We start from the raw sequence: 16,701 nt of genomic DNA, 5'->3' as shown, positions 1-16,701 counted from the left end.
GGACACATGAATGAGTAATATGGTAAGGGTGTAACTGGATAGATAATATAGTAACATTCTGACCACATAGGAGTTTAACAATGTAAGGGTCAGACTGCTGTATTGCATGCAGTTGGACCAATAAGGAAGAAAATACATCTACGGTACACGGCCATGTTAAAATTCGATGAACAGCTACAACTTACTGTTTGTAAAATTAGAAGGTAATTGATGTAATAAGTAATTAATTAACACTGAATGGAGCATGTGATAAGTATAATAACTGTAGGAACACATAGTCTATTATTCTTCACAAGTTCACAGTTGAAGTTCGTTATATAGGGTTAGTACTGAAAACTATAAAAATACATAGAATAATGAACATATAACAGTTGAGTACACAATACCTATCTATCTATCTATATATGTGTGTGTGTGTGTGTGTGTGTGTGTGTGTGTGTGTGTGTGTGTGTGTGTGTGCGAGTTAGAATTATATCTAAATAATAATGTTAGCTGTGTATGTGTGTGCCTGTCTGTGCGTTTGTTCGTTTCTTTTGCGAGAACGGTGATAGATATCCAACTAATACTATTTTCAATTAGGTCGGGGAAAGTTCACGGGGTGTCAGAAAATTTTTTATAAATGTTGATCGCACACAACATGACAATGCGAAGTTGTAAGAAACCTCGACAAGTAAAAATATGTGAAAATCATTTCTTCAACTTTTTGATCATGGTTGGTCATTGTAGGCTCGATAACAGTGTGGATGCAAAAATAATTATATTTGCAAATATTTTCTGGTGGGACAGCTATTAGTTACTCCTGTAAATATATATATATATATATATATATATATATATATATATATATATATATATATATATATATATTTTTAATGCAAGTATATTACGCCCTTGTAACGAATCTCATAATGATCATTCAAGACAATTGTGGAGACAATAGAAGTATTTTTTGAGGTCGCTCAATATGATGACTTTTCTTGATGTAGTGTAAAAGATTTTTTTTTCTTTTTAAATTCAAAGTATAAAGTACCATGCAGTAACTAATACGCTAACTAAATGCCACTTTCACCAGCTCTTTCTGTCTTTTTGGGAACCGCCCTTGCATGTTCGTGAGCCATCTTGAGCAAGAACTGTTTCTGGTCTTCTTTCGCTGTGATTGACAAGTTGAAGTGATTGATTAAGACAATGCCACGCTCAGCAGCATCATTGACCATCTTCAAGGACTTCACTCGTTTCATTGCCAATTGGTACTTTCCATGATCTTCTCACTCATCTGGATCCTTGTTGAAGAACGTTGGCTCCATGTCAGAATCCGTCAGACACTTGATCAGACTGGCTGATTTTTTGGAAACGAAGTCCGCCAAGGGCTTATTCAACCTGACCCTCTTAATCTCAAGCCTTTTCAAGCCTTTGCTGCAACTCTTCCTTGTCAAGTTCTTCACCATGTCCAGCTTCACTGAAACTTCCAAACGCTCGTCAAAGAAGGCAAGGCCCACAAGCTTCTCTGTCTGATATCGCAAGTGATGTCTTGCCGCCTTATCAGCCACATTGGCAACTTTCCGATTCGAGTAGCTCTCCAAAACAGAGAGAGAGAGAAAAAAAAAATCATTTCGAGGTGCCCATTGAGATATCATCGTTTCATTCCATGCTTCAACCTTAATCAAGGAGATGAGGAGTGCAATGTTGTGCATGCATCTGGCTTCTCTCTGCGTCATTGTTCGGAATTGGCTGCTGAACATCACAATCTTCATCACATAAATCCCTTATGCCATCCATCGTGTCTGATGCTCCTGGTGGGTGAAAAGTTGACTGGTCAAGTTGACCCCCCCAAGAAGATGTACGCCAACTGGAGAAGTTCCTTGTAGTCTTCACGAGGATGACTTCTGCTCTCAAGGGTTGATTTCAAGAATGTCAACATGTACTTCTTCCGTTCCTTAAAGGCGATGTTGGTGGCGAAGAATTCCACAAAATCTTCATTTGTATCCACAGTCTTGTACAAGGACTGATTGATAAGGGGCCAGTGTGTCTGGAAACGCTTGAATAATCCTATATCTGGTCCAGAGGAAGATCCGTGGCAAACTTCGAAGACGGTTTTCAGGATGACTTCATGAACATGATAGCTGCAAGTCAGCCATACGATTGATCTTCCGAGTTCTTGCTCAATTAGTGTGAAAGCACCTCGATTTTTTCCAGTATTTGCTGCAGCTCATTGCAACAATCTTGTCTTGAAAATTGGCCTGCTGAACCTCTTTGAGCACAACACGAGCGAGTTCTTCTCCAGTTCCATTCAGTGCCACTGGAACACCTAGAAGGTCTCCAGTCTCTTCCCCAGAAACCAGTACAGGGATCCGGTTTTGCAAACTCTTGCCTTGACAGATATTTGGAAATAGCATCATCCCAGTGAAGTGTTAGTTGGATATCCTTTGTCCTGATTGATACAGAGATTCCAGTTGCTATCTCTTCTCTGTTCTTGCATCGAGCTCTATAGACTGTAGCAGGCGAAATCATAAACCCCCCGAGATTATGACAACGGCTTTGGGCAGCAGCAGCATGTGAACTTGTTGCCTGATGCACCCAAAGACTGTCCCGATCCCTGTTTGCAGTCAAGTCCTTGTAACAGACAGCTTTCTGATTCTTGCTTCTTGTTGCACGATGACAGCAGGGAGATTTGGCTGGAGCTGGACTGACAAATTCATCATTGTATGCGGATGCCACTGACGTTGAGCTGGATTCCTTGAACATGACTGTCTCCTCCAACTTCCTCCTTTCCTTTAAGCCTTTCTGTTTTCGCTGCAAGGCATCTGAATCGCGTTTCCTTTCTCTCCTTGACCTTGGCCATTACATCGTCGATAACGGCCGTTGAGGACGAGGTTCTGTCCTCGTGCTGACTAATCAGAAATCGTTTATCTTCGTCTGGAATGTTTATGTTCAATTTCTTCGAATGTGCCACATCGAATATCTCTTCCACATCCGCTTTGAAGAGATCCCGCTTCATGATCTCCTTCTCACTGCCTCTGCCCTTATTCTTCTTCAGCTTCACATACTCCTCATACAGTTTTTTGAGGTTCTCGGTTTGCCGAGCATCATCAAATTACGGAAGGCTGGCTCTTTCCCAGATTTCCCTCACCTTGAAGATGGTTTCTTTTGTAACTCTGGAAATTGTCTTTCTCTTCCACATGATGGAACATAAACACTTTCAGTACTTGTTCCACAGAGAGTAACTGGCCACCAGTTATATTCGGCTGTGGCGTTCTGATCAGCCAGGCCGATGATGCACTTCTGATTATCATGCTCTCTCTGTGAAAACAAAATAAGAAAAGAAAATGTAGTTAATGAAAGAAAATAAATATTACAAGTTAGTTTCAGAAGATGTTTTACAAAAAAACACAAAACCTTTCTGCCAGCGTGCACAGAGACATCACAATAGAAAATTTTGAATTTTTCAAGATAATTAAAACATTCCCTTTCGAGCGACCCTTAAATATACCTGGATTTCAGTGAAACTTAGCCAAAGGCGTTTCCCCGTAAAGCGGAACTAGGGCCAAGAGAACTTGTTCAAGTGTTCGAAAGTTTATATATATATATATATATATATATATATATATATATATATATATATATATATATATATATATATATATATATGTATATATATATATATATATATATATATATATATATATATATATATATATATATATATATATATATATATATATATGTAGCCTTTGTGGTACAGTGCTAGAGTGTGCGTTTTCGTACACGGGTGAACCAGGGTTCACACCCCGCCAGGGTAATAAACTATGAGAGTGTTCACCCGGCCACGTACTGCATTGGCGGACACAAGGGGTGCTGTGGTTGAACCAGTGTCGCTTACAATAAAGTATGCTTGCACCCAGTCGGCTTGCGCGGGCCGATTACACTTGGTTCACAGACTACACATACATCCAAAGCCACTCCAACACTACAATTACACTTACAAGCACTTCTCACCCTACATAGTCTCTACCAGACAGCCTAAGCCACTTGGTAGAGATACATTGGCTGTATCGTCCTGACTTCGGTCGGGATAGGCCGGTCTTGCAGTGGATACTCAAACGGCTGATGAAGATGATGATGATGCATATATATATATATATATATATATATATATATATATATATATATATTTTGATATATATATATATATATATATATATATATATATATATATATATATATGTAAATAGAGAGAGAGAGAGAGAGAGAGAGAGAGAGAGAGAGAGAGAGAGAGATTACAGAAGGTGGACAGAGGGGAAAAAAAAAATGAATAAAAAAATAACCCATACACCAAATTACAGGTGTCCTTTCATTAAAAAATCTGTAAAAAATTGGACTTGAACAGCCGTTGGTTTAAGTTTAGGGAAATCCACTCTGGGAAACCGAGTTCCAAAAAGATGCAGTTCAGGGAATAAAAAAGTTCTGAGGGGCAGAAGTTCTGCAGTATGACTGTGTGACAATCCAGTCATGAGCGCTACCATATTCTTGTATGGCGCAGGGGAAGGCGTAGAGAGGTGGCACAATGGATGAAGCTTCTTCTGAGCATGTGCCATAGAAGTATAGGTAAAATAATGGAAGGAAGGCAACATGCCCTCTTCCTAGTAGGGAAGGTAATTCATTTGTAATAGCAGGAATTATATTAGTTCTTGCAGCTTTCTTCTGAATTTTATCCAGTTGTTTCAGTGCACGCTCTCCACATACAGTCCACAAGGGTGAGCAATATTCCACGTGAAAGCGCACATAACTCTTGTAAAGTATAGCTAACTGCAAGTCAGTGAAGAAGTTGCAGATCCTGTACAATAATCCAAGTTTCTCTGAAGCAGCTTTAGCATGTGATCTAACATGAGAGGTCCAGCTGAGGGCACTGTTAAGTGAAACACCGAGAATTGCTGTACTTTTAGAAATAGGAAAATACAGTAGGAAAGTAACAGGAGTTAGGCAATATCTGTGTGTGTGTGTGTGTGTGTGTGTGTGTGTGTGTGTGTGTGTGTGTGTGTGTGTGTGTGTGTGTGTGTTTTAATGTTTTCGACTATGGGCAAAAGATTCAGTGCCTATCCCAAGGCCTAGTATTCCTCCTACACACCTCCACATGTCACCACTTTGGCGCTAACACCCACCGTTCATACTGAATACATGCTAGGACGGTCTCATACAGGACTGGTGTACTGGTATTAAAGGGGTTAATTTTACATGTCGGCGGGTCATCTGGTAGATCAGTAAACTCTGCTTTTATGAAATTCAAGTCCTTAAACTGTTCCCTGCTCCACCCAGGATTCGAACCTGGGTCCATTAGGACTGCAGGCTGCCTCTCTACCAATAAATATTTGTTTTTCCTAGCGCTAAATGATGGAATATTATTCTGTCCCCACTCAGTGAGCTTAGATAATTTTTGATTTATGGAGATTGCTGTTCTGAGTTGTGAGAGTTACTTAACTTTGTGAATGGAACACAAACCCCGGGTGAATTCCACCCGACCCACATGAAGTCATTGCCATTGTTCATGGTTCCCTTGCTCCCAGGGTTACCAGTCCTCCAGCAGCTTCATTTGACAACCAGTTATGGTAGAGGAAGGATACACCATCACTGTCTGCACTTGGGTCTCTGCTGTAGGCCTTGGTTCATATGTGCAAAGGCTGAAAGCCAAAGTGAACATCGGGTTTCTACCACAGCAGCAGGGGCATGGCAACCCCTTCAGTGGTGTCCTAAAGGACCTGGGAGGACGTGGGAGGTTTTCCAAAGGCTTATGCTGAATTTTGGTGTGTGTGTGATTTTTTCGTGAAACAAGCCAAAATTTCCCTACTTTTAGTCACTATTTTTATTACTCAGTTTCCATAACAAAGTGATGTGATTTTCAGTCCTTTGTAATGTTAACTTAAAGTACAAAGCCTAAAGTTCCTTCTTCTACATTTATTTTGTCAAAGCTCGATATTTAGTGTTTTTTCCAGTTTTCCAATTTCGGGTGAAAAACACCCGGGGTTTGTGATAGTGTTACTAGAAAGAAGGTTTGTGTTCTAAGGTTAAGTGTGAATGAACTGTGAAGTACTGAGTCATCTGCATATGGGTGAATGAGATTATGGGTGACATAAGAGATCATTAATATGAATTAGGAATAGGGTTGGACCCAGGAGCCTTTTGGCACGCCGGCATTGAATGAGTGGAAATTGGAAATATACATCATCCACTTTTACTCCTATCTTTCTGTCACAGAGGTATGAGGCATTAGTGGAACAAAAGATGATACACCATTGCAAGGGAGTTTGGATAGCAGGGAAAGATGCCACATGCTGTCAAAAGCTTTAGTAATATCAACGGCTACTGCATGGGTTTCTCCATATTGGTCATTAGACTGATGGATGGTATAAGTCAGAAGACTGAGTATATCAACTGTGCATCTTTCGTGATGAAAACCATACTGTCTGTCACGAAGTTGTAGGTTTCAAGATGTTTAACAATGTGCTTATTAATTACATTCTCAAATTCTTTACCAAGATATGTGAAAGCTGTTGCTTTATAATCAAAGGGGACAGCGGAACTTCCTTTCTTCGGAATTGGGTGGATATTGGCTTTTTTCCAAGAATTAGGGAATGAAGAAGTCCGTATGCATGGGCTGAGTAATTTAGCTTGAACAGGAGCAAGTTCTTGGGAACACTTTTTCAAAACAATTGGAGGAATACCATCTGGGCCTGGAGCTGTCTTGGGTGGTAAATTGTCTAGGATGGATTTTAGGTATCTAGCCTCTATCTTATGTGGTGCAAGAGTCAAGTTCTAGTACAGGGGCGCTCTGGCTTAAGTTTGAATGAGGGTGCGTTGTGCTTTTTTGGTCCATTTTGAAAATCATTGGGCTGTATTGGGCGACTTCGTGTTATGGATGTGATATTTACAGAAAAAAGTAAAAAAGACATGGCATATGGCCGGTGTATTGCCCAGTATTCCTAACCCATCCACTCTCCCCAAGCACTGTGAAGCCAAAGCTAATTAGCACCTCTACCTAACCAGACCTTGCTTGACCCCAAGGGCGTGAGTGTGTGTATGGGTGTGTGTTGGAGTCGTGTCGGAAGGTCATACCACAAGTAAGGAGAGGGTCAGAGGGAGGTGCCTGTTACAACATCGACTAGGAGGTGATAATCGCCGTTCGGGGAAAGGTAGGGGACAAGAGAACGAGTGGAGACTATAGTGGATTTTAATCTGGATGAGAGAGAGAGAGAGAGAGAGAGAGAGAGAGAGAGAGAGGAAAGTCGAAGGTATGGAAGGGGGATGGGGAAGATGGTTAGTAATTAATGGATCAGAGTTGGTTTGGATAGTTGTGATAAAAAGTGTGAGGGCTTCAGACAAAGAAAAAGATGCGGGGGAGGTACAGGGTGGTCATTATGATTATTATTGTTGTTATTGCTGCTACTGCTACTACTACTACTACTACTACTACTACTGCTGCTGCTGCTGCTACTACTACGACTATTATTATTATTATGATTATTATTTCGTTCGTTATTATTATATTAGCTGAATACCATGTGAAACATTCACAAACAATTAATACCAATTGTATAATTAACTTAGTTAGCTGGTGAGGCGCCATGCCCATTGAACTCATGTGCAATGACATATTTGTCAATTATAATCTGTACCTGCCATTTACAGCACTATACTGTAACACCACAATTGTGTCCAGCGGCGCCTTGTGGTGCCTGTAGTTAATAAAGCCACAAACCTTAAAAAAAAAAAAAAAAAAAAGACTCCAGTCCTAATTGCATTGTTCATCAGTCATAGACAATAACATTGTACTGGCAACCTAATTTTCTGGAATTTCCTAATGTCCCGTCCACACTAGGGCTCATGTTGCGCGCTCTGTTGCGAGTCATGTTGCCCAACTCAGGTTTTTGTGTCTTGGAGAGTCCGTGTCGAGCTCTACTGGCAAATCTTGCCGAGAGGCATTTCATGGTGACAGCACACGCCATGTTGCTGGTTTCCCTCTGCAATTACGTTGCAACAGCCACTGCTTGCACCGCATCTTTTCTTTTCTTCTTGGCCAGCTCCATGCTGCACTTATTGTTAGTGGCATTTCCTTTCTTTCTTTCTTTCTTGAATAATTGCGGCAGGCACTTCTATGCTTCAGAACTAACCAATTCTGACCAAACTTGGACACACTGACCACCCTATGACCTAGTTGTGGTCGCAAGGTTTTGATTGCTAGGCAACTAATTGTTGCAAAGCAACGGCCGAAAACCCGCTTTTTTCGTACTTTTCACTTTTTGTGCTGTAGAAGCATTGCTTATGGGCACAGAAAGCTCTGACTACGTTATGTGTAATCTTGAAGCCATTCCCTACCGGAAGTGTGCCATCCATTATTCCCCACTCTCCTCTAGTTTTCGAGTGGCATTGTGACAATATACTGTATTGGATGATTTTTCCTTTTTAAAGCATATGTTTCTCTATTCACCCATAGCAAACAGTACCGGTTTTCAAAAATGTCCCTCTAGTTCCCCAGTGGCTCATTGGAACTGGATGCAAGTTTGCATGCATATAGACGTTAACTAGTACCACAACTTTCTATTGTACAGCTATGTGCTACTGTAGGTGCTACTGTACATTGGCCATCAAATCCAAGAACGATGAAAATGACTGAAATGACGACTAAGCTTGCACAAAATGCTAAGGTTTCAAATATAAAAAAGAAGTGTAGTGTCAAACTTCACTTCCAGTCACTGGCAGCGCCACCTAGAATTTGTACTTATGTGGGCCATTCATCAAATTTCAAGTTCCTTAGCTCTACAGTGGTTGGTTGGAATCGAATGAAACTTTGCATACTTATAGACATTAATGAGTACTTCAAGTGTGCTTCGTACATGTATGACCTATATCCACCAAGTCAGTGGTTAAAGGTCAACAAATGCAGAAAATATGAAAACTACTAAAATTATGACCTTGCTTGCCATGGCCATAATTCTTAGGTGGAATATTGACTGGAATACCTCCATATAGAAATGACTTTTAGAGTCGAAATTCACTTATGGTCGCTGACAAAGCTTGGTCTGCTTAAAGCTGGCCATCATTGCTTACCAGCTTGTTCTTTTTCATTTTGGCACAACATAAAATCTCTTGAATTGCTGCAGTATTGATATACATCCTCCTTCTCTCGCAGCTGACCATTTACTAGCGTGCTCTGTCCATTGTTCTTGTGTGAACATCACAGGCCTCAGCAGCACGAGCTGGGAAACAGGACGTGCAACAGAGCACGCAAAATGACCCCAAGTGTGGATGTGGCTTAAGGCTGTAGACTAAGAAGGAGGGTGGGGTAATTAATGGTGTTGCACTCAAAAGTCCCAATGGAAGATAAAAATGCAAAAAAAAAAAAAAGGGGGGGGGGAGAACACTATTCATCACGACTGTACCTCAGCTAAATGACGATTTGGGCTCTTTTGTAGGCGAATTCGGGAAGGAATGAGAGCCAACAGCACTCACCGACCTGACAACGCTGCTTGGGAGTACCGACCTGTTCAACTCTCTCTCTCTCTCTCTCTCTCTCTCTCTCTCCTTATATATATATATATATATATATATATAATGGAGCCTCTGTGGTACAGTGGTAGAGTGTGCGTTTCGTACACGGGTGAACCAGGGTTCGCGCCTTGCCAGGGTAATAAACTTTGGGAGTGTTCACTCAGCCACGTACTGCATTTGTGGACACAAGAGGTGCTGTGGTTGAACCGGTGTCGCATACTGTAACGTATGCTTGCACCAAGTCAGCCTGCACAGGCCAATTACACTTGGTTCAAAGACTACACACACATCCAAAGCCACTCCAACACTACAGTTACACTTACAAGCACTTCTCACCCTACATACAATCTCTACCAGACAGCCTAAGCTACTTGGTAGTGATACGTTGGCTGTATCGTCCCGACTTCGCTGCTGCTGTTGATATATATATATATATATATATATATATATATATATATATATATATATCTATTGGCAGACGCCTCAATCCCGTTTGGGGTGGCCACAAACAAATCGCCTCCAAGTCGCCCTGTCCCCCGCCATTTCACTGCCCTGCTCCCAACTCACACCCCCCTCTCTCATATACCTCTCCACCCAATCCCTCCATCTCATCCTCGGCCTCCCCCTCCCTCTTCCCCCCTCCACCTCACTCACATACACTCTCTTCGTCAGTCTTTCACCCTCCATCCTCTCCACATGGCCAAACCACCTCAGTGTGTTCCTCATAACGCTTCCTGTCACATCCACATCCACACCACAACGCTCCTTTATATCCTCATTCGTCAGCCTGTCTCTCCACGTGACTCCACAGGTTCCTCTTAAATGACTCATTTCCACTGCTCTCATTCTTGACTTGTGTCCTTCCAACAACGTCCAAGTTTCACTTCCATACGTTAGAGCTGGTATCACAATACTGTCATGTAGTAACTTTTTCACTTCCATGCTCACTTCCCTGTTTCTTATCACTGCTTTCAAGGAACCAGCAACCTTTCTTCCCTGCTGTACCCTTCCAAGCACTTCACCCTCCAAACCTCCATCCTTACTCATCACGCTACCCAAATACTTAAATGGCTCGCTTGGTAAGCTGCTGTACTCAAGCAGTTGCAAGCGCTGGTTCGAATCCTCGCAATATTTGATCTTTGGGTGCCGAAATGGCTGGCTTGGTAAGCTGCTGTACTCAGGCAGTTGCTAGTGCTGGTTCGAATCCTCTTTCTCCCTACGTGTCAACAAGTGGGTTGGTGGAGGGTTAGTGCCCCTCCCCGTAAAACAAATAACTCAAAGTCAAATGGCCACCCCTTACAGGATTATGGCGTCTGGCAATAAATAAAAAAAAAAAAAACTCACATTTTCCAATTCCTCACCATCCAACCTCGCAGTACAATCACTAACTTCACCTCTCTCAAAGACCATCACTTTACTCTTCCCTACATTCATCTTTAGGTTCCGTTTCTTACACACTCTCTCAAACTCATCCACCAAGCCTTGCAGCTCCCCTTCGTCTTCACTCAACAACACAGTAGCATCTGCAAACAACAGTACAGGGAGTTTCCAAACACTATCCTCTCTCACCAGGGCCACTCCAACATCCACTACCCTACCTTGTACCTCTTTTATTACCCCATCCATGTACAGATTGAACAACCATGGAGACATGACACATCCCTGTTTCAAACCAACTTTCAAAGAGAAAAATTCACTTAGTTCACCATCCACAAGCACTGCAGCCTTCGCACCATCGTACATACTCTTCACAGCATTCAACAACTTCCCATCTACTCCATATATTCTTAACACTTTCCACAATCCTTGTCTATCCACCCTGTCATATGCTTTCTCCAAATCCATGAAAGCCGCATACAACTTCTTTCCCTTCTCTAGAAACTTTTCCACTAAAGATCTAAGAATGAATATCTGATCTACACAACCTCTTCCCTTCCTAAAGCCTCCCTGTTCTTCTCCAACTAATTTCTCTGTTCTTTCTCTAACTCTGTCTATAAGTATCCTACCATACACTTTTCCTATTACACTAAGAAGACAAATGGCCCTATGATTACCACACACTTCTTTTTCCCCTTTTCCTTTGTACAAGAGAATAATTATACCTGACTTCCAATCCTCCGGGACTCTACCTTCCTCCCAGCCAATCTGCACATCTTCCACATCCATTCTACTGCTATCTCTCCCCCATGCTTCAGCATTTCACCACACACTCCATGAATTCCTGGGGCTTTCCCCGATTTAACTTTCTTCATTGCTTCCACAACTTCTATCCCACTGATTTCTTCCTGTCTTCTCACCTCCCTCCTTCTCCCAGCCATTCCCCAGCCACTTATACTCGCATTACTTCCATCCTCTATGTTCAACAATTCCTTAAAGTGTTCTCTCCATCTGCTCACTTTTTCTCCCCTCTCCACTAGTAATCTACCATTTTTATCTTTCACTCCCCTGCTAACTTCACTTCCACCCTGTCTTACTCTTTTCACTTCTCTCCAGAACATTTTCTTACAGTCCCTCCACTTTACACTCAAATTCCTTCCAAATTCCTCATCCACTGTCTTCTTACTCTCTCTTACTAATCTTTTCACCTCTCTCTTCCTTTCCACATATAACTCTCTCTTCCGCCTCTCAACTTCTTCCACGCCCCTATTTCTCATCCATTCATTGTATGCTTTCTTCTTTTGTGCCACAGCCTGTTTCACCTCTTCAGTCCACCACGCTGTTCCTTGCACCCCCCTCCGTCTTCTCTTCCTTCCACACACCACATCACATGCTGCACATATTTCTTCTGTAAATATCTTACACATACCTTCCACGTCTCCCATCTGCTCCAATTCATATTTGCCCAATCGTTCCTCCACTTATATATATATATATATATATATATATATATATATATATATATTCTGCTCTAGGAAGACCATGTACCTCTTATGCTTTTGAAGAGGAATTTTAAGAGGTCCAGGAACTTTCTGTTTCAGTTTTCACAGACTTATGCATTGTATTGTACATGTGTGCACTTGTTTACTGTTACTGGTGACCTGTAGTGATCTCCAACCGGTAACCTCAAATGATCAAGGAGGTCAACCTCACATAGCCTATGTCTAAACTGGAGGTCATTGTAGCCTCCATGAAAAAAAATTGGGCTGCTGAGTCCAGTTGGTCAAATGTGTATTACCGGTGATCTCAAATGACCTTGGAAGTCAACCTCACATAGCCTGCGTCTGAACTGAAGGTCATGTAAGACTCCATGCCAAAAACTGGGCTGCAGTGGTTCCTGGTTCTGGCCGGGCTAATAAGCCTAAAATTCAACTGGTGACATCATATGACCCAGATCTCAATTTTGACCCCCTAAACCCAACATGGAGGACCTTGATTCAGAATATACATGGGTCTGGGGTCTCTGGCCCTTGGTTTGAACGTAATTGAAGGACAAACTAACTTAAAAAAATCAATCCTAATGATACAAATATATATATATATATATATATATATAAATCCCTGTACTATCCGGACGCCCACTTTCCGCTCATCCCCACCTACTGGATATTTTGGTTCCGGGATCCAATATTCCCAAAATGGGCCAAAAATCGCAAAAAAAATGAAAAAAATCCGATTTCCCCCCCCCGTAATTTGAATTCAGCACGCGGTGCAGACCAGCTGTGTTTTGGTGCGTAGTTCCGCTGCCATCCGCTAGAGCACCCCTGCATCCTCCCCATTTACCATGTGTCTCTTGTTGTGAGTGCACGCTCGTCATCATGGCCGCCCACGTGCTCGCTTTTGTGGTGGTGCCTTACCTGCTGCAGGCTCTGCTGCTGCTCTCCTTCCTCTTGTTTTTGTGTGATGATGGCCCTGCCACCTGAGAAGAGGAAGAGAGTGGTTTTTACTCTGGAGAAGAAGAGGGAGATATTGTACAAGGTGGATGCAGGATGGTCAACCTCACACATCCTCCATGAATTTAACCTGGCCTGATCTACTTTGTTTGATATCAAGAGATCCCGCGACAAACTCATGCAGTACATGGCTGACTTCTCATCGAAGAACAAATGCAACGTGGAGAGGAAGATGATGTTTACTCCCCTGTATGCTGAAGTCGACCGCTCCACGTTGATTTGGTATCGACTGCAACGTGCTGCTGGTGTGCTGGTGCATGGCACGGAGGTGAAGGCTGCTGCTGAAAAGTTTGCAAGGCTTACGATGCCCCAGACTTCAAGGCATCCGAGGGATGGCTCTTCGTGTTCAAGTTTTGACATGGCCTTACCAACCGTAAGGCCCACGGCAAAGCTTTGGACGCCAACGAGGATGGAATAGAGGAGTTTCGGTACAAGGTGAAGTGCTTGATCGACAGGTAGGGCCTCATTCTTGGTCAAGTCTACAACACTGACAAAACTGGTTTATTCTATCACTCTTTGCCAATGAACACTTTAGCTGAGGAGATGGAGAAGCGTGTACCTGGCTGCAAGCTCTCCAAGAAACGGATATCTGCTTTGTGTTGTGCCAGTGTTAACAGCATGCACCGGCTTAAGCCCGTTATTGTTGGCCGTGCAAAGCAGCCTCAGTGTCTTTGTGGGGTGATGGATGTCCTTCCTGTCGTTTGGTACCATTCTTTGAAGGCATGGTTCACTGCCCACATCTTCAAAGACTGGTTCCACCGCCATTTCGTCAAGGAGGTCATCCATTAAAAGACGAAGACACTGGGAATCCTGCGCGACCAGGTAAAGGCCCTCCTTCTCGTCGACAATGCACCTGCTCACCCGTGCGACAAGGACTTGGAGGCTGAGAATGGGCGCATTAGGTGCATGTTTCTACCACCTAATACGATTGCTCTCATTCAACCAATGGGCCAAGGAGTGATTGTGGCAACGAAGAGGCTGTACCGACGGAAGTTCCTGGATGAGGTGATGGTTGTTCTTGAGGACGAGGCCGAGAGCAGGGAGGGACGAGACACGCGAGGCCAGCGGACTTTGGAAAACCTTCGCCACTACAACATCAAGTCTGCAATCTACAACTGGGCCAGTGCATGGAAGGAAGTCCCTGTCAAGACTCTAGAAAATGGTTGATCTCATCTGCTTCTCGGAATTGATGTGGCACACGATTTCCTAGGTTTTGACGAGGATGACTTTCATGCACGTCTACGTGCGAATGGCGACGGTGTTGATGTGGATGAAGTGCTTGAGTGGTTGGATGACTATGAGAGCGATCCTGGGTATCAGACCATGTCTGATATCGAGATTGCATCTTCAGTTACAGGTGTCGGTACCCCGCTTGAAAATTCTGATGAGGACGGCAACGATGATGCGGACTCTTCTCAGCGTGACACTACTCCAGCCATCTCCAAGCTGAGCGCACTCCGGGAACACCTAGAGTTCGTTCTCGACTACCTGGAACACCCGGACTGTGACAGGGAGATAGGGCCCTTGGGACTTGTGGAGGAAGTGCGCGCTTTCAGGAAGTGCATCATTAATTGCCAAAATCGTCATTCCTTGTGTCAATCAACCATTGACAGCTTTTTCAGACCCGTGACCCCCGCTGTGCCCAGCCCTGGCTCCACACCATTGCCTCCCCAAGACAGGCCCTCATCCTCCGAGCCACAGCCCAGCACATCAGGCACGGTGGAGTCACCACTGGACGTGAGCTTGCACCTGTCTTCAGAGTCGTCTGCAGTGAGTAGTCCATCACCACGACCCAGCGACTCACCCCTAGGCCACCTCCTTCAGCTACTCTCAGACTCTGACAGTGATTAAACGACAAGAACTCTCCGCTAGACCACACAAGAATGTACATTGTTGTGCAGTGAAGAAAACAGTGTGCAGTGTTAAGAAATTAGATTTGTGAGTGCAAAGACTAAAGTGCAGAGTGCAACACTGATTTTATTGATGCTCAATGGAGCCCAAATTAGACTACAATGTGTAATGTTAAGAAAATGGATTTTTGAGTGCAAAGACTTCAGTGCAGAGTGCAACGCTTATTTTATTAAGGTGCAATGGAGTGCAAGTAAGACTAGAGTGCACAGTGATAAGAGAATGGAATTCTGATTGCAAATGACTAAGTTCAGTGCAAGACTTCATGTACAGTGTACTGCAGATACTTCAGATACTCCTTTTTACTGTCAGAGTCTGAGAGGAGGCAGGTTATTCATCGAGATGGCCAGGGACTTGTTGTAAGCACCCAGAATGTTTCATATTGTACTGTATTTTCCACACTTACCTCTAAAACCTCATTTCACTCTTTAATGTCCCTTATTGGTGTGAATAGGGTCTTAGGTGCTATGCATGTGCAGTACGGAGGTGTTTTCCTGAGTCAGGCTAGGTTAGGATCCATAAGTACCAGTCCAGGAGCCAGGGACTTGTAAGTACCCAGAATGTTCAATATTGTATAAACTTACCTCTAAAACCTCATTCTCTGGTTGTTTTGCATTTATTTCAGTCTTTTATGTCTCTTATTGGTGTGATTTGGGTCTTAAATAGGTGTTATGCATGTCCAGAGGAAGTTGTATAGGTATTTTTCTGAGTTAGGGTTGGTTAAGGTCCATAAGTACAAGTCCAGGAGGCTGGGGCCCACTTTCCGGACGGGACCACTTTCTGGACATGCTTTTGGCTCTACTACATTGGAAGGTTGAGGGATTACTGTATATATATATATATATATATACAGGAGCCTCTGTGATACGGTGGTAAAGTGTGCATTTTCACACACTGGAGAACGAGGGTTTGCACCCCGCCAGGGTAAAAAACTTTGGGAGCATTCTTCTGGCTGTGTACTGCTTGGCAGACATAAGGGGTGCTGTGGTTGAACCAGTGTCACCAACTATAAGAGTATGCTTGCACCCAGTAAGCTTGCGCAGGTCGATTACACTTGGTTTACAGGCTACACACACATCCAAAGCCACTCCAGCACTACAATTACACTGACAAGCACTTCTCACCCGACATACAATCTCTACCAGGCAGCCCAAGCCACTTGGTAGAGATACATAGGCTGTATCGTCTCCACTTTCGTCAGGATAGGCCGTTCGTGCAGTGGACACTCAAACTGCTGAATATATATATATATATATATATATATATATATATATATATATATGGAGCCTCTGTGGTAAAGTGGTAGAGTGTGCGTTTCGCAAGCTGGTGAGCGCGGATTCGCCTCCCGCCAGAGTTGTAAAACCTC

At 43.1% G+C, this 16,701-nt stretch overlaps 1 protein-coding gene across 1 annotated transcript in view; it reads left to right on the top strand.

The window, feature by feature from the left end:
- The window catches only part of LOC145406636 (organic cation transporter protein-like), a 64,877-nt gene that overhangs the window by 22,341 nt on the left and 25,835 nt on the right, over positions 1-16,701 (top strand). The gene's annotated exons all lie outside the window — the stretch shown is intronic.

Source organism: Coenobita brevimanus, chromosome 8 (assembly GCF_032717465.1).
Source record: "Coenobita brevimanus isolate Jiangsu-jjx chromosome 8, ASM3271746v2, whole genome shotgun sequence".
Lineage (NCBI taxonomy): Eukaryota > Metazoa > Arthropoda > Malacostraca > Decapoda > Coenobitidae > Coenobita > Coenobita brevimanus.
This window is presented reverse-complemented; position numbering and strand designations above follow the sequence as displayed.